The sequence below is a fragment of the Protopterus annectens genome, chromosome 2.part1 (assembly GCF_019279795.1).
Source record: "Protopterus annectens isolate FY-2018-M chromosome 2.part1, PAN1.0, whole genome shotgun sequence".
NCBI classification, from domain to species: domain Eukaryota; kingdom Metazoa; phylum Chordata; order Ceratodontiformes; family Protopteridae; genus Protopterus; species Protopterus annectens.
The window spans coordinates 1,073,050,523-1,073,077,792 of record NC_056729.1 but is presented as its reverse complement, the minus strand read 5'-3'; positions in this window follow the sequence as shown (position 1 = coordinate 1,073,077,792).

The following is a 27,270-nucleotide window of genomic DNA, read 5'->3' as shown; positions in this document are numbered from 1 at the left end:
ATTACTCTCAAAGGTTAAACTATTTTCTGAAAGACCAGCCACAGTGAAAGATACAGAAATATTTAATAATAAATATTAAAATAGAAGCATGAAAATCTGAATATGTATTTACAATAAATACCAGAGTTTCAATTAACAGGAAATATAAAAAAATAATACAGATGGAAAGATTCAGACAGGTACAGAAAGACACTATTTAACTACTCTCACTATATTCCTAACTGACTGAAGAATTACTGCTCCCTAATTAAGTTACTTACTAAAGCAAAACAAGATGAAGTGGGTGAGTGTTCTTGTCAGTTCCAAAACGGAATGCTGAGTGTCACTATCACATCACTCATTAATATCTAAATACAATTTCAGCACTGGGTATAAGATGACATCACATATGCTCACCTGATTCTGTGGTTCCCACACTACCCCCTGAGTAAGAGCCAGGATCTAGCATACATGTGTCACAATATACATGTAGAACTTTGCTAAAGCTTATTCCAGCATCTGGAGACTGTAAAGCAATTCCAAACCTTTCATCCTTCCTGCAGAGACTTTCCAGCCATTCTCTAGCACCCCTGACTAGCAATTAGTTCACCACAAAGAACAATAAGAGCAGGATCCCATCGCAGACATTGTGACTCTGGCTGCATTCAGTCCTGTGAGATAAAATATTTATGGCCTAAACCAAGTAATTGAATTTCAAGCTATTTTTCCTAAGGTTAGTTTGGGTTAGCATGGCTGAGCTTACCCCTTTCCCTTCCTTTCTAGTATCTTCTTTTAAAATATATATGTTTCCTCAGGTACACCAATACAGTCTCATATAAATGTATATTTCTTTTCTATCCAGCAGGACCCACTGTTGATAAATTTTTAACACAAGCAACTTTGCAAATACATTTTAACACAAGCATCTGCATAAATCAGTTTGATATTCAAATGACATATAATTCTTTACAAAACTAAACTCCAGCTAGCTATGCTGGCATATGTTATACATACACATCTCTACTCTCTCTCATAACTGGCACTACCTCACATCATCACAATTCTCCCTGCTTTGAAGACTGAAGCTGGTTTTACAAGTGACCCTGGAGAAACATTGCTTGAGATAAATGAGCCTATCTGGGAATACATTAACCCATATGATGTCTTGAGAGCCCATCTGCATTTGAATTGCTGACCCCACTAAGATGCTGCACTGTCATGTCATATGCAAGCAACCCTACACTCCACCTCAGTAACTTGGCATTTTTCTGGCTGGCTCAATGTAGCCATGTTAATGGATTGTGGTCTGTAACCACAGTGAACTTCCTTCCATACAGATAGGACTGAAGTTTTTGCAATGCCCATACTATGCCTAGACTTTCTTTTTCTACAGCTAAATAACATTCTTCCCTGGGTTGGAGTCTACAGCTGAAATATACAAAAGGGTGCTCTTCTGCAACTGAGGAAACCTGTCTGAGTACAGCCCCCACCCCATTGTTTGAAGCATCCACCTGCACAAGAAATTATTTGCTGTAATCTGAACTGGCTAGCAGAACAGGTCCTCCCAAAGCCCCTTTAAGCCTTTTTAATGCCTGCTTGCAGGCTGGGTCCACACTACCTTATCTGTCCTGTTTTTCTTTGTCAGGTCAGTGAAGGGAGCAGCTATTGCACTATAATTGGGAGCAATCTTTCTATATTACCCTGCTGTCTTAAAGAATGCCCTACCTGTTTTGTTGGTAACAGCAGCAGGCCATGCCTGAATAGCTTCCATTTTGTCAGGTTCTGGCCTGATATTACCACTCCTCAATCTATGTTCCAGGAAGGAGATCTCAGCCATACCCACCTAACACTTACTGGGCTTAATGGTCAAGCCTGCCCTTTGCAGCCTGCCAAGGACCTCCCTGACATGCTGATAGTTCTCTTACCAGGAATGGATGTAGATGACAATCCCATCTATGTAAGCAAGGGTATAATCTCCTGCTCCTGTTAGTATACAAGTTACTAGCCTCTGGAAGGCCGCTGGGGCATTTTTTATCCCAAAGGGCCACTTCATGAACTTGTAGAATCTGAAAAGAGTCACAAAGGCTGGCCTCTGTCTTGTGGTGGGAGTCAAAGGCACCTGCCTGTAGCACTTGGTCAGATCAGTAGTGGTCGGACACTTAGCCACACCCAGCTGCTATAAGGCTTCATCTATCCTAGGCATGGGGTAAGCATGTGCTCTGTGTGAATGTTTAGTTTTTTTTGTAGTCCACATAAAACCTGATGCTGCAATCCTTCTTTGGTATCAGCACCACTGGGGAGACCCAGGGACTGCTGGACTCCTGGATTACTCCCAGTTGCAACATTTCCTATATCTCTTCCCTGAGAGTCTATCTGACTCTCTCAGGCACCCTGTAAGGAGCCTGCTTGATAGGTCTTTAGGATTCTGTATCCTCATGGTTCTGCATCAGGTGGGTGCACCCAGGTTTCCCAGTGAACATGTCCCCAAATTGCTCAGATTTCTTAAACCTGGGTAGGGAATAGCCACTATGACACTACTACCCCTTCCACTGAGGTGTTAGTCCGAGCCTCACTGAGAAGATCAGTGAATGCTTTCCCCCTCAGACTCCTCCTGCCACCCACTTTAAATACTTAGCACAAGGGACTCCCTATCATGCTAAGGTTTCATCATGTTAACATGGTATGGTTTGTATCGCTGCGTCTTGCCTAGCAGTTTTAGCATGTATTTATCACTGAACTTCTTTACCATTTTGAAGGGTCCTTCTCAAGCTGTCTGCAGATTATTGTATCTGACAGGAAGGAGCACCATAACCTGCTGTCCCACAGCATACACTCGGGCCCGAGTATTCCAATCATACTCAACCTTTTTCTGCTGTTGGGCTCCTTCCAGGTTCTACTAGGATAAGCACATGAATTCTCTAAGCCTTGTCCTGAGGTTTAGGATATATGACACAACAGACTCCTTGTGGGATTCACACTCACCCTCCCACTCATTATGAATCAAATCCAAGGTGTCCTAACCCTATGCCCATACAGTAACTCAAAGGGTGAAAAAACAGTGGATTCCTGGGGTACCTTTCTGTATGCAAAATATTTATCCCACTCTCTCTTAAACTTGTTTGCAAATCATGTTCTTTAGTGTAGGGCTTAACCTCTCCACAGGACCATTAGTCTAGGGGTGGTGCTTAGGTGCTTTACCCCACAGCATTCCCACAGACAAGGCAGCAGGTGTGACATGAAATTGGCACCTCTGTCAGTCAGTATTTCTCTTGGGAAACCTAGCCTGCTGAAAAGCTCTAACAAAGCATTTGCCACCTTCTCTGCCTCAATGGAGGACACATCCACCATTTCAGGGTATCTAGTAGCACAATCTACTACCACCAGGATATATTTCTTCCTTGTGGAACACGGTATTCAGAGGCCCCACAATATCCATAGCTACCCTTTGAAATGGCTCCTCAATCACAGGCAAAGGCATCAAAGGATCTTTGACCTTGTCTACTGCCTTGTCTACTTTTTGACATTGCTCACAGGTTCTGCAGTACCCGGTTACATCCCAGGCCAATAAAGTTCTACATAATGCATTACTTGGTATGCTTTATGCCCATATGACCTGTAAAAGGAATGCCATGGACTATGGCTAGAAGTGCCAGATGGTAGGCTCTAGGCACTACAAACTGCTGTATCACCTCAACCTCTAGCTCTCCCTCAGGGGTCTACTCTTTTGTACAGTAACCCTTTGTTCCAGTATACAGACTCCCCTTTTCCTTAAAAATCAACTACCTCCTTAGCTATCTCCCTCAAGCCTCGTAGTGTAGGGTGCGAGATCTGAGCCTGCTCTTCTCTACCTTTGTGACCCTTCCCAGCTCCCCTTCTACAGGACGTGTGGTGTCCTCTGGCAGTGGTGCCTCACTGGACCTCTGCCCTTGCACTGTTTTTGTCCAAGGGAAAATTGGTACCTATCAGCAGCTATGGCTCACCTTCACGCTCACTACTACCGGGTAGCTCCCTTCCTGAAATAACCACATCACCAGCTCTGGCTTCAGGTGTGGAGTCTGCCTGTCTCCAAGCCTGACTGCATGGACCTGCATGCACACAAGGTACTGCATTATCAAAATTGTTCCCTATCAAAACATCTGCAGGGATATCCTCAAACACAACTACTTACTTGCTGCCCTTACATCCATGTGCAGCAATAAATATAGTTTCATAGGTAGGTACTAGGCTATTGGCCCAAGAGTCTAAGTAAGCCTTGCCAGCAAGGTTCCCTGGCTTTCAGCACCCAAGAAAATGATTGCCCTGTGTCCCTGTCTAGCAGAGCCACAGGAGTGATCCCTGGGGTGAATTTCCTACTTCCCATCCACTCATCAAGATTTTTCTTGAAGAGTGCTAATGAGGAGCTTTGTTTGAACTAGATGGGTAGCTTGTTCCAGAGTATGGGAAGTCTCTGGGACAGGAATCTGTCCCTATAGCACATTCTGTTTACTGTGGTGACAAGGTTTAGGTCCCTAGAGCATGTAGCTTGGAGGGATTGGGTTTTCTTTAGGTGGAGCATATCCAACAGCTCTGGGTTTGACATAGCTTTGTATGTTAGGCAGAGATTACCTTGGATTAGGAGATATGTGATGGAGTAAAGCTGGAGTTTTTTGAGATGGTCAGAGAAGGGCATCTGTTTGAGGCTGGTAATCCTCTTTATGAGGTACTTCTGCATCCTTTCCAGCTGTTGTAGGTGTCTTGTGAGGTACATTCCAAAAGGGGCATTGTATTCTATAATGGGTCTAATGAGTGACAAGTAGAGGGGGAACAATTACCTCTTTTTCCTGGATGAGAACCCTTTTGTGAAGAGGTGTGCTACTTAGAAGGATTTCCTGACCACTGTGGTGATGTGATTATCAAAGGAGAGACTACTGTCTACCTGGGTCCCAAGGTCTCTTATCACACATTTGGTGTTAAGTAGACTGCCGCCTTAGTGGTAGTTCATGGGTACAGAGATTTTACTAAAGGGGATGACAATGCACCTTTTGGAATTGAGCTTGAGGCCATTGCTCTGACACCAGGCATCTGTCTCAGTGAAGCTCTTCTGTAGGATGTCCACATTGTTTGGGGACTCAGTTATGGCTCCTAGTTTGCAGTCATCTGCGAACTTCTTTAGCCAGAGACCTTCTGTACTTCAGAGAAGTAGATACCAAACAGGAGAGGACTCAGGACTGAACCCTGTGGTACTCCACTTGTCACTGGTTTGAAGTTAAATTTGGAGTCAGCAACTTTTACAGTTTGGGTTCTGTCAGTGAGCCAGTTGGCAGCTTATCTTGTGACATAGGGATTGATACCTAGTTTAGTGAGTTTATCTATAATTCCATAATGGGGGATCATGTAGAAAGCCTTGGCAAGGTCAAGATAGGCTGTGTGAACCACTTTACCCTCATCTACGGCTTTGGTGACTGCTTCAAAGAAATCTATCAGGTTTAGGAGACATGATCTGCCTTTCACAAACCTGAACTGGGTGGGGTCCAGAGTTTGGAGGTTACCAGTGTCTTTGTTTATAAGTTACATGATGCTATGTTCTGGTCAGGCTAATAGTGCAGTAGTTCCCAGGGTCCATGCCGGCTCCCACTTTGTGGAGTTGGATAACTGCTGCTGTGCGCCATTCAGTGGGCACAAAGCTTGAAGTGAGGGTATGACTGAATAATGGCACTTAGGTAGGTAGCCAGTTTGTTCTGAAGTTTGTGTAAAATGCAGCCTGAGATGTTGTCTGGTCCCATGGATGCTGTGTTCTTGGCTTTAGAGAGTGCAGTTTTTACCTGCATAGTTGTGATTACAGGGACTCTGCATTCTTCTGGTATAGATATGGGCCCTTTAGGGGGTGAGAAGGGGGCAAAGTTAGCACTGAACCTATCTACCAGAATGTTGGCAATAGTTGATTCTGTAAATTTCATGCCATTGTGCTGTAACTCAGAGCAGATCCGGGTGTTGACACTGAGATTCTTGACATAGCTATAGAATGCTTTGTGGTTGTCCTCAGAATCAGTGGTGATTTTGTTTTCATAACTAGCTTTGGAGGATTTTATGAGGGACCTCAGCTTCTTACTGAGACTGACCAGGGAGCTCCTCCACTCATGGGATTTTGTTCTCCTTTGCAACAGTTTCTTTCTTCTGTTGTAGAGTTTGTTTATCGCAGTGGACCACCAGACTGGCTTCCTTTTTTTGAACGATAACGTCTTGGTTCTTGTGCAGTAGTGCCATGCTTGCCAAGTAGAGATCCCCTTTTCTCCCAAGCTGATCTGCAGAGTTACACTCCAGGTCTGCCAACCAGATTCTCATGTCCTCAGGCAAAGTACTAAAAGTTTGTTCCCTTACCAAAAGGTCTGCCAGCCTTTCAAAAGTGGTCACATGACACCCACTCACCCATCTATAAAAATAAGTGCTTAACCCAGCTATATAATCAGATACACCTTCATCTGCTTTATGTCTATGGTTATGATTTTTTTTTCTGTACATTTCAGGTGTTAACTTAAAACATTCCAATAAACATTTTTTAACTTCATCAAAATTTAAACAATCAGTTTGAGACAATTTAGAAACAGCAGTTACAGCTTTACCATGGAGTAAGGTGGTTAGCAAACATATCCAGAGCCCTTGATCAACATTATAATATTTACATATTCTTTCAAATATATAAATAAAACTGTCAACATTATCACCTTCTTTATACCGTGGAAGGAATCTATTGACCTTTTTTGCTTCTGGGATGCAGTTATTCCCTTCCCCATTACCGCCATGTTCTGTTCAAAGAGTCACCATGTCCCTCTCATGTTGATGCTGCTTCTCATTTTCTTCGGCCTTCAAATGGTACAGTCTCCCTTCCGATTCTAATCCCAAGTGTTTTGCCTCTAGTTCAAGTCTTCATAACTCCAGATGGGTTTTTAAACCCTCTGAGGAAAACGCGAACTCTCCTGTTTCTGAGGACTGCACATCCCCATCACGCGACTGTTTGTTCTCCTGATTGCTGGTCTGTGCTACAGCTGTGACTAAGGCTTAAATCATTTCCTCTACACCAATCCTTTGCATTTGCACATCTTAGCCAACTGACTCACTGTCAGCTTGCTATAATCCTCTGCTGACATCTTTGCCTGCATTCTCTCACAAAACTAAACTACCAAAAAATAAACAAAACTGTTGTGAAAAATGAAACTCTGTATGTTTACCTCATGACTGCTGAGAGTATATGCACCTTTAGTGACAACTGCTAACAGGCTACAGAAGTTCAATTAATATCCACACCACTGCTCACCAATATGTGACATCCCTCCTGGGCCAGTAATCAAAGACCTCAAACCAGTGACAAGTGGAGTATCACAGGGTTCCGTCCCGGGACTGCTCCTGTTTGGTATCTACTTCTCTGAAGTACAGGCTAACACAGAAGGCCTCTGGCCAGGGTTGCAAGATTTTCAGCCACCCAGGTAGGGACAAAAAAAAAGAAGGTCTCTCACAGCAAGTGAAGACCAAAAAAAAAAAAAAAAAAAAAGGTCACAGTTCCACATTAAAGAACAGTAGCTCTGCACTAAACATGGAGCTTCTCGTGTTTAATGCATTGCATTTCCGCATTTGTTTGTTTTTTTTTTTTTTTGATTGGCCTGTATACCGGCATATGGGCCAATCAAAAATTGCTAAACACGGAGCTTCTCGTGTTTAATGCAGAACACAAGAAGCTCCGTGTTTAGCAATTTTTGATTGGCCCGTATGCCAGGTATACGGGCCAATCAAAAAAAAAAAAACAAACAAAGCGGAGGCTGGCCGGGATTTAAACTGGCAGGGCGGCACTCGGGATCAGGCTGCTGATCTCGGGACAGTCCCGCCCAAATAGGGACATCTGGCAACCCTGCCTCTGGCTAACAAAGTTTGCAGATGACTGCAAACTAGGAGCCATAGTCAAGTCCCCAAATGATGTGAACATCCTACAGAAGGGCCTCTTTGAGACAGATGCCTGGTGTCAGAGCCATGGCCTCAAGCTCAATGCCAAAAAGTGCAGTGTCATCCCCTTTGGTAAAAACTCTGTACCCATGAACTACCACATAGGCAGCAATCTACTTAACACCGAATGCGTGATAAGAGACCTTGGGACCCAGGTGGACAGTAGTTTCTCCTTTGATAGTCACATCGCCACAGTAGTCAGGAAGTCCTGCTAAGTGGCACACCTCATCATAAAAAGGTTCTCGTCCAGAAAAAAAGAGGTCATCGATACCCTCTACTCATCACTCATTAGACCGATTATAGAGTACAATGCCCCTTTTGGAATGTACCTCACAAGACATCTGCAGCAGCTGGAAAGGCCACAGAAGTACCTCACAAAGAGGATTACTGGACTCAAACAAATGCCCTACACTGACCACCTCAAAAAACTCCAGCTTTACTCTGTAGCATATCGCCTACTCAGAGGTGATCTCTGCCTAACATATAAAGCTATGTCAAACCCAGAGCTGTTGGACATGCTACACCTAAAGAAATCCCAATCCCTCCGAGCTACATGCTCTAGGGACTTAAACCTTGTCACCACAATAAACAGGACATGCTGGAGGCATAGATTCCTATCCCAGAGACTTCCCATACTCTGGAACAGGCTATCCATCTATGTCAAGCAAAGTTCTTCATTAGCACTCTTCAAGAAATATCTTGTAGGAAATACACCCCGGGGATCACTTCTGTGTCTCTGCTCGTCAGTGGCACAGGAAAATAACTTTATTGGGTGGCATAAGCCAAGGAACCCTGTTGGCTAGACATGCATAGGCCCTTGGGCCGATAGGTTAGTACCTGCCTATGAACCTATAAGAGACTCAATCCTCACCACTGACACCAGTGGAGAAAGGTGACTGAACAAAAATGGATACACACAGTATTTTCAGATGCAGCTCTCTGCAGCAAGCACAATTTCCCTTAAAAGCACACACCAATCCTGGGGCTGGGTTTTCCTCCCAAAGCCCAAATCCTTGTCTCTGTGGAAACCAGTGATCTGAGTCCCTGTTCCAAGTAGCTGACACACACACACTGAGATTTCATTTTCTCACACAGATACACACACACACACACACACACACACACACACACACACACACACACACACACACACACACACACACGCACACACATGCACACACACACAAAACTGGGAAAGGCTTGCACAGATTTACCCGCTATACCACCTCTGCCCAGACTATATAGTAGATTCAATGCCACCAGCCAAAGGTTAAACTATTTTCTAAAAGACAAGCCACAATGAAAGGTATAGATATATTTAATAATAAATAATAAAATAGAAAACATGAAAATATTGAATATCTATGTACAATAAACACCAAGACTTTCAGTTCACATGAAATATAAAAACAACACAGATAAAAAGACTTAGATACAGAAAAACAATATTTAACTACTCTCACTATTTCCTAACTGACTGAAGAATTACTGTTCCCTAGTTAAGTTACTTACTAAAGCAAGGCTGCATGAAGTGGATGAGTGGCATTGTCAGTTCCTAAACAGAGTGCTGAGTGTCACTATCACATCGCTCACTAATATCTAAATACAATTTCAGTGCTGGCTACAGGATGACATCACATCTTGTCATCTGATTCTGTGGTTCCCACACTAACCGCTGACTAGGAGCTGAGCTAGGATCTAGCACAGATGTGTCACAATACACACCTAGAACTTTGTTAAATCTTATTCCAGCATCTGGAGACTGTAGAACAATTCCAACCCTTTCATTCTTCCTGCAGAGACTAACTAGCCATTCTCTGGCACCCCTGGCTAGCAGTTAGGTCACCACTAAGGACAATAAGAGCAGGATTCCATCTCAGGCATTGTGTCTCTGGCTGCATGCAGACCTGCAATATAAAATCTTTATGGCCTAAACCAAGTCATTTCATTTCAAGCTATTTTTCTTAAGGTTAGCTGGGCTGAGCTTAACCCCTTCTCTTCCTGTATCCTTTGTTAAGTAATATACATGTCCTCAGTTACAACTGTACAGTCTGATATAAATGTATATTTATTTTCTGTCTGGCAGGACCCATTGTTAACTCATTTTACTCCGGAGCAGCTCAAGAAAAGCTGCTTTCTTAATTCCACCATAGGAACAACAGTGCAGCCTGAGCTCATTTTCAGAAAATCCATTTGTAATACCATACAGAAAACAAATGTTCATAACTCTTTAACTATAAGAGCTAGACTAAAAATGAAATGCGAAAGTTGTTCAGCAGACCCTGACCTTTCCAACAGTGTAAATGTTGATAGTGTATATCAAAGTCGTTATTAAATATTTGGCAAGGAATGCTGATATTGTGCATATTTTTTACCTTTTTGGAAAAACAAAGCATAATATCTTGGTCAATGTACCATGCAGACCCATACAATTTGAATGTAATTTGTTAATATGAATGTCAGATTTAAAATGATGCCTTAAACATTAGTGTGTGATGTTCCTTTCTTGAGATATTCACAGAAATATGATTAATATATTATTTTTCATAATTGATAAATAAACAAAGCATAATATCTCATCACCTGTAACAGACAGAGCCTACATATCAGTGTAGAAGTTGTGCATCTGAATGTCAGCTTCAAAATGATGCATCATTTGTGTGATCACCATGCTCCCTTGCAAAAATATGGGCATAATAATGAAAAGTATTGTAAATGTATAATTTTCATAACCGTACAAGACTAAACAAACTGTGATATCTGTACGTGTGTAGAGTGCACAGACACAGTTCTTTTACCATGTTGTAAGGAGTAATACTGTCTTCAAAATGAGGTATTACTTGGCACACTGACATGCTCCCTTGCAAAGTTATTTACAAAAATATGAAAAAAATCATAATTTCCATAACCTAATTCCAAACAAACTTTGATATCTGCACATGTGTCCAACATACAGGCACAATTCTTTTACCATGTTGGAACCAGCAAAACTGTCTTCAGAATGAGGTATTACTTGGCACATTCAGATGCTCCCTTGCAAAGTTATCTACCAAAATATGAAAACAAATAATAATTTCCATAACCTAAGTCCAAAACAAACTTTGATATCTGCATATGATTACAACATACAGGCACTTTTCTTTTCCCATGTTAGAACTATCAATACTGTCTTCACAATGAGGTATTACTTGGCACATTCAGATGCTCCCTTGTAAAGTTATTTACAAAAATATGAAAAAAAAATCATAATTTTCATAACCCATGTCCAAAACAAACTTTGATATCTGCATATGAGTACAACATACATACACCATTTTTTACCATGTTAGAACTATCAGTACTGTTTTCAAAATGAGGTATTACTTAGCACATTTAGATGCTCCCTTGCAAAGTTATTTACCAAAATATGAAAAAAAAATCATAATTTCCATAACCTGAGTCCTAAACAAACTTTGATATCTACAAGTGTCCAACATACAGGCACAATTCTTGTACCATGTTGGAACCAGCAATACTGTCTTCAAAATGAGGTATTACTTGGTGCATTCAGATGCTCCCTTGCAAAGGTATTTACCAAAATATGAAAAAAATCATAATTTCCATAACCCAAGTCCGAAACAAACTTTGATATCTGCATATGAGTACAACATACAGGCACCATTCTTTTACCATGTTAGAACTATCAATACTGTTTTCAAAATGAGGTATTACTTAGCACATTCAGATCCTCCCTTGCAAAGTTATTTACCAAAATATGAAAGAAATCATAATTTCCATAACCTATGTCCGAAATAAACTTTGATATCTGCATATGTGTGCAACATACAGGCACAATTCTTTTACCATGTTGGAACTATCAATACTATCTTCAAAATGAGGTATTACTTGGCACACTGACATGCTTGCTTGCAAAGTTATTTACCAAATTATGAAAAAATCATAATTTCCATAACCTAAATCCTAACGAAACTGATATATGTACATGTGTACAGCATTCAGAAGCAGTTGTTTTACCATGTAGACACATATGATTGTAATTATACACATACTTGGTGTAGCCAACATACTGCTGAATGGGTACATGTAAAGAGAAAAAGCAAGGTAAGGACCGCCACTCCACTAATGAACCCAGGACAGGCATGGGACAGTGGCAGGCAAGGCCATCTCATCTGTCCGATAGCTGTGCTGGCTACCCACTCAGACAGCCAATAACACTGCAGTCTCACAACCTCCTTCAGTGTCAGCAGTCTGCCTTACCTATGCCTTTTCTCTTTACATGTGTGAAAAAATTACATTGAGCTGCTTACTGCTTGCTTGGTGTGATGGATTTGAAGTGTTAAGACACTCAGTCTTGCTGGCTGGATTCTGCTAAAATTCAAAGTCTGGTTATATTTGCATTCACAGTCTGTTGCATACAGAAACTTGCAGAATATACACTGATGAGAGAATATACTTTGCAGCATCAACTTTAGAGAGCAGTAACAAATAACTTTTTATAATAAACCAAACGGAACCACGTTGCAGCTTAAAAGTACTGTTCCAACATTACTTCTCATATAATACAGATGATGTGAGAGATATAACATTTACCTTAGGACACATGAGTCCCTACCATACCTCTAACATAACTGGATTTATACAGCTCTTTATATACACTTTTTAGTCATGCATAAACATATTTTTGAGGAAACACATTGTTCTGTATTCTATTTTGGAGAATTGCTTATCCTGTAGAAACAATACTAAGCTTCCTTGCTTAACAATGTCTTGTAAGAGACCAGCTTTTCTGACAGTGTGAATATCCTGTAACAGTGTCCTGATGTCCATGTAGAAAAACATATTTTTGAAGAAAACACATTGTCAGATATCAGCTTTTCTGACAGTGTGAACATCCTGTATTTTATTTGGATCTTTGTATAAAAACATCTGTTCTTGTGCCATATCCTGTTTTTCAGTCTGTAAGGGAAAAAATGTCCATTCTTTAAAAGCAGATTTTGTATTTTTGCTCTTGCATACATCCTGTTTTTAAGTCTGTAAGGGAAAAATGTCCATTCTTTAAAAGCAGATTTTGTATTTTTGCTCTTGCATACATCCTGTTTTTAAGTTTGTAAGGGAAAAATGTCCATTCAGCAGATTCCTTTTCCAAGCCATGGTCATTTAGTATGACTGCTGATCACATATTACTAAACTCTGTTTCTGCATTTAAGCAAGCTTTTTCTTTCAGCATATTTACAACATAATTAATTTCAGACTAATATTAATAAAATCTAACAATTCCCTCTGTTTTTAAACATACTCAAAACATTTTATATAGAAAACACATTAAGAAACAAACCTTTAGTTTGATACAACAAATCAAAATGCAATTTTACATAGTTAATACAATGATATTAAGTATTACTACCAAAATTGAATGTATTTAACAACTTTTTCTTTTGCAGACCATTCTGTGAAAATATTTTTTATCAGTTATGAGCTGTGTCTGCTTTAGTTTAACTTGATCAATTTATTCTTTTGCAATCATAGAATTTCATTTATGACTTAGAACTGTTTCATTAACTCTTTGCAACTGTTGAATTAACTATAAGAGATTAGAACCATGTGCTTCTGCAAGCATTTATACACTACTGAAAACACACAATTTCAATGTCATTTTAACCATAACATTGTGGTCATGTCTTTGAACTGCCCATTAACATCTTGGTAAAGTACTGAACTGGGCTTAGATAATAAATATTTGAAAGCAATCATTTTACTGGGGTAAAACCAGTGATATTACAACTTGACAAATTACTTTTGAACTTATTACGATGTATCCTGTACAGTATGTATTTACACAGACTGTTTGCTATTTATGCATTTCAATTTACTAGGTATACTGGACCCATTTTTTTTAAAACATGTTTTTTTTCACACATATTTATTACTAGACATTCATTTAATTTGTACTGAATTCTTCTGCATTTGTACATACAATGACTATAAAGTACATTTAGTCTAATCTTACAAATTTAATAACATTAATATTAAGCAAAATCTTGGAAAATGTTTGTCTCTTTAGAAATATCTAGTGGAATTGCCACCAAATGCATATGTCCTGTTATTTTAAACTACATACTCAGCAATTAAAAATATTCATGCTTTTTTATACCAACATTGTTTTGCCAAAAACATATTGAAATAATGACCATTCTTGCTATTAGAAACATTTAATCATCTCATGTTTTTTAACCCATCTCTTGTATAGCTTTACAATTTAACAGGTTGTAAATACAATTTAATTCTAAACAATACAATAATAACCATTATGATAGCTATTAAAATATCTTATCCTGTCAGGTTTAATCCAGTTTACCAGTATTTCTAATACACTAATACCTGTTTTTCCCTCCCCATAAAAGAGTATTGTCAAGAAGGAATGAGATATTTCTTCCTGTAGCTTTATTTTAGACCCTCGTTGTTTATTTTTTCTGTAGCTTTATTTCAGACCCTTGTTGTTTATTTTTTCTGTAGCTTTATTTCAGACCCTTGTTGTTTATTTTTTCTATAGCTTTATTTCAGACCCTTGTTGTTTATTTTTTCTGTAGCTTTATTTCAGACCCTTGTGCAGTACTGCTTATACAGTCAGTGTAAAACTGAGAAAGTGCCCCTCCCCCTGTAGTACTTCAGCACTGTTTTTCTGCCCTATGCTGTGAGAATAGAATGTATGTCAGCCTAACATTATGGTTATACATTTATTTTATTAAATTATGGACTTTTGTCTGATTTGATAATTTTTTATAAAGCTTTTGCTGTTTATTACCTCTAGTATGTATTTACACCCTCCTGCACAATTGATTTGAACTGTATATATACTATAGCCCGTTTGCTGGCTGTACTTGATGCAACTGAGGTTTTTTCTTCTCTTTTAACATTTACTTGCAAACAGATTATCAGTGACATCTATGCACAATTGTGGCATTTTATTACAATTACCAAATAGTGTTGCCTGTAAATATTTTAACAATTATGTTTTAATAACAATGATGCTTTAGAAAAACTTAAGCTACTTGTCTGGCAATCAGTCTTGTTGTTTATCTTATCTTTCTAGCATTTCCTGTAACTATTCATTCAGTCTAGGAAGGTCTGAGCTCACATTTCATACTCTGTAAACTATAGTTAATTATTTTGGCATTTTTCCTTTAATGTAATTGTGATTTGCATAACTATGCATTTATACAACATAAATAGACATCATTTTACAATTACCTTACATGGATTTCAGTATTTTTATTTATTTATTTATTTAACTATTTAACTGTCCTGTCATTAATTTTACAAAAACTGTTTGAATAATACCATCTGTGATTTTCTTTTTAAAATTCAGAACTTTAACTGTTTGGTGTTACTATATAATTATAAACAAATTGTAAAAAACAAAATAGATATTAGTTTAACCAACACATTTATATTTATATTATTTATATTTGCTGTTGTCTGCCTGTTATTCTTGTGTATTGTAACAGATGTACTCTAGATGAAAAGAACACACATGCATGTCTGTCTTGTATATGTATATCTTTATACAAGCATGTCATGTCTTGTGACTTTAAATTTTTACTCATCTGTTTTTATTTAATTTTATACACTAGAACAGTTTTGTTTACCTTTTGACTATGCTAATGAATGGCATTCATATGCTTTACTTTACTGTAGTACTGATAGATGTCTTGCTTTAACTGAATGAAAGTAAAACATTTAAAAATGATTTGTCCAGACATCAGATCCTACCATCCTACCATGTATGTTTAACCATTTTCAAAACATAAACATATTATAAAATATATTTCTTTTGCACAGATTAACTGTGTATGCAGGAAGTTCCCAGTCTCTGTCAGTTCAGCTAATTTATTTCCTTTATCCTGCAACTGCTGTTGAATTTCCAGTAATGTTGCATGGTCTTTCTGATATTCTTTAGTAAGCTGTTCTGCTGAATTTGAAACTCCTATGCACTTTTGAAAAGATGTAAGTATAACTTGTCTAAGCTTCCTGAACTCATTGTGTCTGTCTTTTAGAAGTTTACTACATTCTTTTGTAACAAAATGCACTAGGGGTTCTATCAGTAAATGATTTGACTCACATGTGGTGACAGGACATAACTGTTCAACATCAGAATGTAATGGAAACACTTTACCCGTAGTTAATTCTTCAGATCTGTCTTTAAAGTCTATTTTTTTAGCAATATGATGCAATATTATTTTATGGCATAATACACAAAATGCAGTTTTTGTTGAAGCACACAATAAACATTTGTCATTTTTCACATGGTTTTCTTTGAGATACCAGTCAAATATTGTAATACATTTGCATAATGCCTTACTATCAACCTGCCCTAATAAGGTTTTACATTTACTAATGTGCTGTGTATACCAACATAGCAATTTTTTACATTTGCTTAAATTATGCATGAAAATATCCATACTGTCTAATCTAATATCCAGACTGTCTAATATCCAAACTGTCGAATAGCAACCATACTAAAAAATGTGACGTAGAAAGAAGTCTTACCAGTGAGCAAGAAAACAGGTGATCAGGCAGTTGTTGCAGATGGCTGGAAATTTTTCAAAGTCACTTGAGAAGCTGGGAAAGCACAACAGGCAGCGGACTACTGTGCTAGTGGACATTCACCTTTTCTTGAAGAATTTATGGCACTGCGAATTTCTTGAACTAGTCTCACTCCGGATTGTAGACGTCTAAAAAACTTTACTACTGCAAGCTGCATAAACTGGAATACTTCTGTTTAGGATTTACACATACGTACAAATGTTAGTTACTGCAATTTGACTGAAGTGACCCTCTGCAGGGCTTACCATCACTCCTCCTGTGTTTGAATGCAGATTGTAGGTTCAAATGCAGGCTAGCTTGCCATTGAAAAAATTATATGGAGCTAGTCACTCAGCTGCCTCACCATTGAAAAAATTACATTGAGCTGCTTACGGCTTGCTTGGTGTGATGGATTTGAAGTGTTAAGACACTCAGTCTTGCTGGCTGGATTCTGCTAAAATTCAAAGTCTGGTTATATTTGCATTCACAGTCTGTTGCATACAGAAACTTGCAGAATATACACTGATGAGAGAATATACTTTGCCGCATCAACTTTAGAGAGCAGTAACAAATAACTTTTTATAATAAACCAAACGGAACCACGTTGCAGCTTAAAAGTACTGATCCAACTTTACTTCTCATATAGTACAGATGATGTGAGAGATATAACATTTACCTTAGGACACTTGAGTCCCTATCATACCTCTAACATAACTGGATTTATACAGCTCTTTATATACACTTTTTAGTCATGCATAAACATATTTTTGAGGAAACACATTGTTCTGTATTCTATTTTGGAGAATTGCTTATCCTGTACAAACAATACTAAGCTTCCTTGTTTAGCAATGTCTTGTAAGAGACCAGCTTTTCTGACAGTGTGAATATCCTGTAACAGTGTCCTGATGTCCATGTAGAAAAACATATTTTTGAAGAAAACACATTGTCAGATATCAGCTTTTCTGACAGTGTGAACATCCTGTATTTTATTTGGATCTTTGTATAAAAACATCTATTCTTGTGCCATATCCTGTTTTTCAGTCTGTAAGGGAAAAATGTCCATTCTTTAAAAGCAGATTTTGTATTTTTGCTCTTGCATACATCCTGTTTTTAAGTCTGTAAGGGAAAAATGTCCATTCTTTAAAAGCAGAATTTGTATTTTTGCTTTTGCATACATCCTGTTTTTAAGTTTGTAAGGGAAAAATGTCCATTCAGCAGATTCCTTTTCCAAGCCATGGTCATTTAGTATGACTGCTGATCACATATTACTAAACTCTGTTTCTGCATTTAAGCAAGCTTTTTCTTTCAGCATATTTACAACATAATTAATTTCAGACTAATAGTAATAAAATCTAACAATGTGTCCATTCAGCAATGGACCTAAGGGATCAATTTCTGTATTAGTAAACCCTTCCTGTCATCTAAACTCTACACATGCCTGATATAAGCAGACTAAAAAAGAAGTATTGCAGGATGGTCACTGACATATTAGATTGTACGTGGTAGCACTCTCCTAAAACAGTTGTTCTTTCTCAGCATCCTCACCAACTCCTTACCACAGTTATTTGCCAAACTCAGATAAATATATTTTACACAACACATTTCATAATAGAGTTTTACTTACTATACTGGCCCTACTTGGTCATGGGTGTTTTCCATTATTCTCACAAGCTGCATGTTACCAATCCTGCATAGCTCTCCTCACACAATGCCCTCCTCAATTAGGTGAACGCTATCCCTTCTGAACAGGTGAAAGTCTTCTGTGGTGATGCTGTCATGGCAGATTGTAGATCCATCGACCCTGTGCATCAAGCCATGCATGAACCCATTCTGTAAACGTCTGGCCTTGTGAGCTGCTCATTGACTGTTTGCCGTTTTCCATATCAGGCCACATACCCACACTCTCACTTATCATTCTCATGGTCGTGAAGCCATGCCAGTGGCAGAAGGTGGACAAACCTGCACAGGAAAGAAATTGCAAACAGATTACTACTGATGATTGACAGATGTATTGGAAGGCTACATATATCATATGCATTACCTGGTTAGCCCATCAAAATCTTCCATCCTAGCCACAGGGGTAGCATTCTTTGCATTAGCATGTTCTAATACATGTTAGTGTGGAGTGCAGAGACATCCATTATCATTCAGTAGAAATACTGTATCATTATAATTCAGTCAAAATAGTATAACACTTGGATGTTACTGAGCCCTTCCTCCTACCACCTAATTTCCACCCATGACTGACAAAGCATGGAAACATGCCCAACTACTGAGTATAAGTGGAAGTACAGTAATGCAAGCTGAAATGTCAAACTTATCTGGTTCATCCATGTAAGAATTAGTCACAAAAGTAATAATTCCAGTTATTGTATCTGACCATCACTCTGGTTACAATAAGACTCATCAGTTTTCCTCAGTGCACTATGTGCATATTGTTAACAGATAATAAATTATTCTTGAAAGCTGGATACATAAACAAAAAATTATAATAACCATCACTGAAACCTGAGCTATAGATAACCTATACTTGTTACACCGTATCTCTGTTACGATCTTCAGCAGTCTGACCATGTATGCACAAGCACTTCCCTGGTACACAAATTAATTTTTTTCCCCTACCAACATCTTCATTACAACATGTTATACACATGTCCCTAAATGAAACATTCATTCAAATGACCCCTTCAGGAAAATGTTGAGATACGCACAATCACCAAAATTTTATATATATATATATATATATATATATATATATATATATATATATATATATCTATATATATATATATATATATATATATGTATATATATATATATATATATATATATAAGTGTGACCAATGTATATATGTGCAAGTACATTATGTACATACATATATATCCATATACACACATATGCACAAAAAAAAAAAAAATATATATATATATATATATATATATATATATATATGTGTGTGTGTGTGTGTGTGTGTGTGTGTGTCTGTAGCAAGAAAAAAATCAGGGGTTTAGGAGGGTAGGCAGTTGATTAAGAATGGGGGGGGGTTGCCGCTAGATGTGAGGAAGCTGAAGTTGTACTGGTTTTTAGTTATGAAGGCATGGCTGGCAGCCCAGTAAATGTAGGAATGGCCACATACCCACACTCTCACTTGTAATTCTCCTGCTCGTGAAGCCATGTCAGTGTCAGAAGGTGGACGAACCTGCACGGGAAAGAAAATGCAAACAGATTACTACTGATGTTTGACAGATGTATTGGAAGACTACATATATATGCATATCATATGCATTACCTGGTTAGCCCATCCAAATCTTCAGTTCTTTTTCCATCTTTCTTGTAAGTACTAATACTGTCTTCAAAATGTGATATCTGTACATGTGTAGAACATACAGATAGTTCACTTACCATCTTCAAATGAGGTTTTACTCAGCATGTTGACAAGTTACCTAGCAGACTATACAACAAAATTTGAAAAATATCTGGCACTAGAAGGCATCGGGAGTGTCCCACACCTGTGCTTGAAATGTGATAATGACTTTTAGTAATGTAAATAACAGTGGCAGCTGCTAATGGGTTTACCTGACAAGTGATAATGACTCACTGTTACACTGTACCTGCACATATTGTAAATTGATAATGTGATAATAACTTGCATTTCATTATTGCAAGGTTCTGCATGCTCATATAAAGTTGATAATTGCTGCACATGACCTTTTGAGCAAACATTCATCACATTCCTGGTTCAGGTGTAATGGAAGAGTGAGTCATTATCGGTCAGGAAAAGACCAGAGTAATTCAGTAAAAGTTGTATAACTGATATATATCTGAGCCCTTCCTCTCACCTAAATTCTACACATGACTGACAAAGGCAGAATATTGTTCAAAATCAGCGTAAAATCAATGTAAAATCAGTAAAAACATATATCTCAGTAAGGCTTTCCTCTCACTCACACATCCGAGTTCATATCCCTCCATTAGACAGTAGATGAGAGTACAACAGTGTAGCAGAGCAGAGAACAGCAACAGTAATCCCCTTGCACAAAAGAAGCCCATCTGCCAACCCTGGGAGCTATAGATCCATAAGTCTAACCATCCTTAGCTGCAAGGCCATGGAAAGAATCATCATGGACCTTCTCAACTAGACCAGTTACCCGTGGCATAACACAAGGATCTCTGCTGGGCCCTGTACTGTTTGGAATCTATTTTCAGAAGTCCAGGTAAATATAGACATTGTGTGGCTTACTGAGTGTGTGATTGTAAAAGAATGTTGGTTATAGTGCTATTAGAATGCATTCTGCTCATGATGTCTGGCAATGCAGAGCCATCAGTCTTTCCACTGGAACTAATAAACAGTCATTGTGCTGGTATTTTGGTAACAATTGTATCAGCCCACCTACCCATTTAGCAAATTGCAATAAATAAACAAACAAGCAAGAAAGCACATATAGACATGCACTTCAGGCAATCCACCTCAGAAAAATTTGCAGTGACTTGCAAACCTGTGTATATCAAAGGCATGGGTCATGTCCACTAACTTAGAGCTGTGTATATCGAGAACATGGGTCATGTCCTCTTTTCCCAAAGTATGATAGTTGTCTACTTAACCAACATGGCTGTTATAACATTGGAAAACAGTGACCTTCTTCAAGGAATAAATATTACACATGTATTTAATAATAATATTGTGTTTCCAAGAACTTACCATCAAATGAAAACCAAAGCCAAAAATGTGCTAGAAATTCCAGGGTCTATATTAGAACACTGAACATTTGAAATGTCGAGTGTTCTAATATCGACCCATTTTCAGCGAACTCTGAAAATATCGAAGAAACAGGAAACCAAATTCTTTCCAAGGGAAAGAATTCGGTTGTCCATTTCTGTTGCTTCGGTATTTTCAGCGCTCTGGTGGAAAGTTACAGGTCGGATTCAGGTAAGTGTAAGCTCTCCATTAGACCAGAACAATAATTGTGGATGAGAATGATCCATAAACTAATATATCCAGCATTTTCACAATTCTCTCACCAAAGAAATCTCTCAAGTATGCAGTTTCCTCTCCCATGAGTAACAAAATGTCTCTATCTTGTCCTAATCAATGGCTTGTCCTGCTTCCTGTCTCTTACTCTCTGGTCAAGTGTTTGTGTGTGTGTGTGTGTGTGTGTGTGTGTGTGTGTGTGTGTGTGTGTGTGTGTGTGTGTGTGTGTGATATCTCTACATCCTATCTATACATATCTGTGACCTATAACCTGTACAATTCAACTGAAAAACAATTGAGCTTAGAGGGTACTGAAAATATTGTAATTTGCAGGGACTTCCTCTTGGCCAAGGGGGATAATAATGCAATTTTTTTGTGTTTAGCTTTAGTCCATTGCTTTGGCACCAGTCATTTGTCTGTGTAGGCCCTTTTGTAATATGTTAATATCATTTGGGGACTCAATGATTGTGCCCAGTTTGCAGTCATCAGCAAACCTGGTTAGTCAAAAGCCATCTACTTTCATACTATTACTGTAAATTAAAAATATCCTGTAAATTCTCATATGTTTTAATAGACATGCAAACAAACAAAATAATCAGTCAATAAATGTATACACAAAATAGTTCATTAGATAAGTTTAAATTGTTCATAACTTTACAGTTCAGTGTATTATATTTAAAAATCAGGCATGCTTATCATTTTAAAAGGACATTTGTTGTTACACATAACAATAACTCAGAATATGTGACCTTAGCACTTATTCACAGACAGTGACCAGCACCCCCTTCTTCTGAAGAATTCCATGACAAATATGTACTGTCTCTGCCTGACTCATTGTCCAAAGAATTTGCCCCCAGATTATCTTTATCAAAGCAAATAACATATAATAGGGGAGTGTAGAGATCATACAGCACTATCCTTGAGATGCTAGCTATCTACATTCTATTCCTTGGTGAGGTCACCAGATAAATGCATAAATGTACCTTTTGTCTGTCATCTGTAAGAGCTCTTGTTCTCTCTTTTCGGATCTTTCAGACCATTTTGCCATGGCTATCAGAATTATTGTCATTCTACATCCTCCCATCAGTGTAGTGCCCCTTGAACCCAACAAAAGAATCACAGAGCTTTGCTGGCTGTGCGTCCATTCCTGAGATACAGGGTTCTTTGCTTTATAGAATGATAGTACCAGCTTAATTATGCAACTTAATTTTGATAATGCCAGTTTTTACTACATCCGCAAGTTATCACTCATTTATTTTGTAAAAAGCTACTGATCCTTTCAAACAGCAAAAACATACATAAGTAGACCTAAGGCTCTTACTCCTCTGTCCTTTTAAATTGTGCAGGCAGAAATACTTAAAATCAATGGTGAATTTCTGAAACATGAAATGCAAAACTGCATATAATTTTAACTGCTAGGAGTGCAACAGCTGTTGTGAAACCATACATGTTATTTAGTAAGAACAGGAAACAATACTTCACAAGAAAACACAAAAGTATTTAAAACAAATTTTGGCTAAACATGCAGATGGCAGTCAGTGGCATGTCTGAGCACGGTTAACTCTCGTACAACGAAAAAATAGTTACCGGGTAAATACGCACGGTAAAACCAAGGCTCTACGATTATTCTGCCTAGTCCATGCATGAACTACTACACCTGCCTACTAGTTTTGGCATTTTGTATGATAAATATTGTAAATATCTACTACTCTAACTCCCCCAATGTTTACATGTAAGAGACACTGTATCCACGTGGTATTGTCCAAATGTTCCGGTGAAGGCAAATGTGAGATTACTTTCTGTAAAAGGGCAGTTCACTGTACTATGTTGTAATCACCTGTTTGATTTATATCCCTCGTAAAATGGATGATTTCTCTGGTGTCCATTTCAATTGCTGTGCTTCTCGACAAGCCAAAATTTACTGTGGGTTAGGGTGGGTGTAGGTTACTGGTAACAGTACACAGCACTCAGCCGCATAAAAGAAAGTATAACCCCTAACATGTTGAGCTCATCTTCCTTGTCCAGGTGCTGACACAGAACAAAATAGAAAGAAATATATTGGAACTGCAATACAAAGTGGAAATCGTGGAATGTATTTGGGGGTTGGAGCCTGAACCACAGCAAAATGGTTCACGGCCCGAAGATCGATTGCACATAAACTAAGGGATTTTGCTGCTTCTTTTTATTGTCCATGGTAGTTTATGCTGAAAACTAAAAAAACAGGCTAGTACACTTAACCAGTGAACAAATAGAAATAAAATAAACACACATGAGCTAACTAAATGAAACTAAATTAGGACAATGGAAAGTTACAACTGGGGGTGGAGGAGTTATGCAAGCGGTGGCTTGGATTGTAAGAATCCAATTGGCTGCCACCGCTTGATTGAGGAAATGAAGACAGAGCTGGCTTTGCTGGAATCACGAAAAAAAGATGGAACATTCAAAGCCGATTTTGTCAAAAAAGTCCAATAGGACCATCGGGTAACTCCACTATAAATCTTAAGTTGTGAAGGTAACTAACAATGTTCAGTTACTTTTTCATCTTATTTTTCACCTATTGCTTGCATTTACAGGCTGTAAACTGAGTTGTGCTGTAGGAAGGCACTCGGGGTTATTATGATGGATTTCCTATCGTCTCATAATGTGCTCGAAATTAAGCACAGGGGCACCATGGGACGTTACTCGGGGTTAATGAGTTAATATAACACAAGCAACTTTAAAAATAAATTTTTAACACAAGCATCTTTACAAATCCGTTTGATATTCAAATGACATATAATTTTTTTTTTTTTTTTTTTTTTTTTTTTTTTTTTTTACAGAACTCCAGCTAGCTATGCTGGCATGTGTTAAACATGCAATAAGATACTTTCTAGCATAGCTGGCACTACCTCACATCATCACAACTGCTATCCACAAATTCTCCTCTGGTTGATAAAAATATGCCTGACCTGTGTATAAAACTAAAGGGACTAAAAACATTTTCACTGCTTGTACTACTTCATTTTATCATGTGCCCATAAATATGGGTATTGCAGAAACAATTTGTGTGTGGGTATGTAGTTTACAGTTATTGCCTTTGTTTTATCTTCATTAATTTTGTATCCAGAAAAGACTTGAAACTATCTCAGTGTGTACCACAACTAGAAACATGAAATATCCCTTTCTAGTTTTATCAAGTACAAAATAATATAATCTGTAAAAAAAGCCAACTTTTCTTGATTGCCATACCAATTATATCCTTGAATTTTTAAGTCCCTTATGTTCTTTGCCAGTGGTTCTAAATATGAGGTGTATAACAAAGGGGAAAAAGGATAGCACTTCTTGGTTCCTCTGAGGTGTGTTTGTTTTTGATATAAATTGATGAACCTCCATGTTGTATCCCTTCATTTGCAGTAGCTAGTCTAAATATCTGGAAGGCATCATAGCCCTGCACTGCAGGAGTGCTCTCCATGGCTTTAAACCATGTGTTGGCAATTAACTGTCATCTACATTCTCCAGGGTGTGGAGAGCTTGCAGGGAGTGGACTATGTCACTGAGCAGTAACACCATTAGATTTTCTTGGATTGGCTTTACTATGTCAGAAGATTACTCAGGTTGGCAATTACCTAAAAAAGGCACTATGGGGCTGCATAAGGTTTTATCCAGTATTCAAAAGCCTAGAGGGGACAGGTGCAGACCATCCTTGGCAAGCTGAGAAATACTGCACCACCTTTGAATGACACTAAAAACTAAGCCACTTATTAAAGTCAGTTATCTTCTGTTCATATTATGGCATGATCCTTGGAAAGGGTAGAATGCTGCTCAATACTAGGCTCATACTTCATATAGTCAATGGAGATACATCTTTGGTTTACTTCCACAATAAACTATCACTGAGTCATACTTGTATGTATGGTTCAGTGATGTGAGTGTATACGTGGTCTTGCAAATCCTGGTCCCTGATAGGCAACTAACTGTGACTGTCTCCTTACTCAGCCTGGTGAGTAGGACTTCTGTTGTCTCACAATGGAGTCTCCCATGACTAAAATATTGGGTTGTATGCTGGTTTGCCTTATGGGCTTAAGAATGAGATATAGTTAGATGTGGTTGTATGTGTCATGGTTGATGTTGTTTTGATGGAATGTTTTTGAGCTTACTGAAGATACTTATTATAAGTGCAGTGTCAGGTAGGACTTTGGGGTTTAGGAAGATTACATTTAAGGGTCTATGTTTCTGGCCCATACTATGTATGCTGCATGCAATCTATGTGTTCCTGACAACCTGTTTGATAATATAACTACTTGTATGTGAGAGCCTTGCCCTCCCGTGACATTGTGTAAGTACATCTCTCATATACTGTATCAGTTTATTTAAGAATCAGGAAGTTATCAGTAAACATGATATAATTGCTACATTGCCTCAGGATGCTCATATCCACCAAACTGGATGCAGAGATACTGTAGTAGGAAAGTGCATATCCATGTTTGTAGATCTTTATAATGTTATCCACAAGTTGATGGTACAAGAGGGGCTAGCTAAGGTGTTGTAAGACTATAATCAAGACTATCTAAGACTAAACTCATGGGCAGTGCTCCCCAACATGCAAACTAGTTGCTGTTTGCACAACTATTTTCAATTCAGCTCATCAACATCAATAAAGGATACAATGCTAACTGCTGCCGAAAGATGCCTTCCAAATGCGATACCATTATACAGGCTCAGGAAACCAGTAAACAAGCAAGATATCCCTCTGACCAAATCTTTCCTCTGTGATTTTCAGCACAGAATGAAACCAAGCTGCTCTCTACAGCCACTGGAGTCTAGGCCTAACCATTCTAACTTTAAATCATTAAAAGAACCTGGAAGTGCAGTAAATAATCAATTTAAACAGGAATCCAAGCTGAAAGTGAAGGCAATAATCAACTTATAGAGTAACTCAAGCAGCAACACTTAAAATATGCAGGAATTTAGCAGTTTAAATGTAGTGGCAAAAACATCACTCTTAAAATCATTTAAAGAGCACTTTCCTCATTCTCTCACCAGAAGCAAAAGAGTAGCACTAGTCCCAAGCAGCTTCCTGAGAAGTAGTGTTAACCCAGCTATTTATGGGATCAGTACACTTTTTGTTTTCTGTTATTAGAGGCCACAGATGGGAACTGCAGCAGCTGGATGCAACAGAAAATCAGGCTGCACAAAAGTCTTAAATAGTTTTTCATCAACAACTCCTGCTTCCCTTAGAAATACTCATAACCACACTTATTTAAATCCCTCCTCCATTCCTATCTTCAAAGTGGGAATGCTCTTGCTCCTTCCCCACATTGAACCCTCTTGTATCAAAACCCATCTTCTAACTCCCTGGACTCCCATCATTTGGGCTCCTACTCCTCCTTAATCTGCAAATTCTGTTAATACTTTATTTGCAACAATTTCTCGTGCTCAATTATAATTCACTGTTAATGACCCTTAGACTGTACTGTTGCTAGATTTTTACTACTATTATCGTGGAATGTAAAGCTTCAATTGTAATTCACTGTTAATGACACACTGTATGGTTGCTAGATTTTATTGTTATTGTAGAATGTAGATTTTTTTTACGGTAGAATGCTGCATAAAGCTGTATGACTTATTTGCTTTGTATGTATATATGCTGCTATGTTTGTTATTGTTAGTGGAGCTTTTCTCCCCGGAGCTCCACTGAAAACAGGCTCTCTTTAGGCCCAGTGGACTTCCCCGGTCATCAAACTGAAATAAATAAATCCATAGATAAATAAACTGCAACCAGACCACT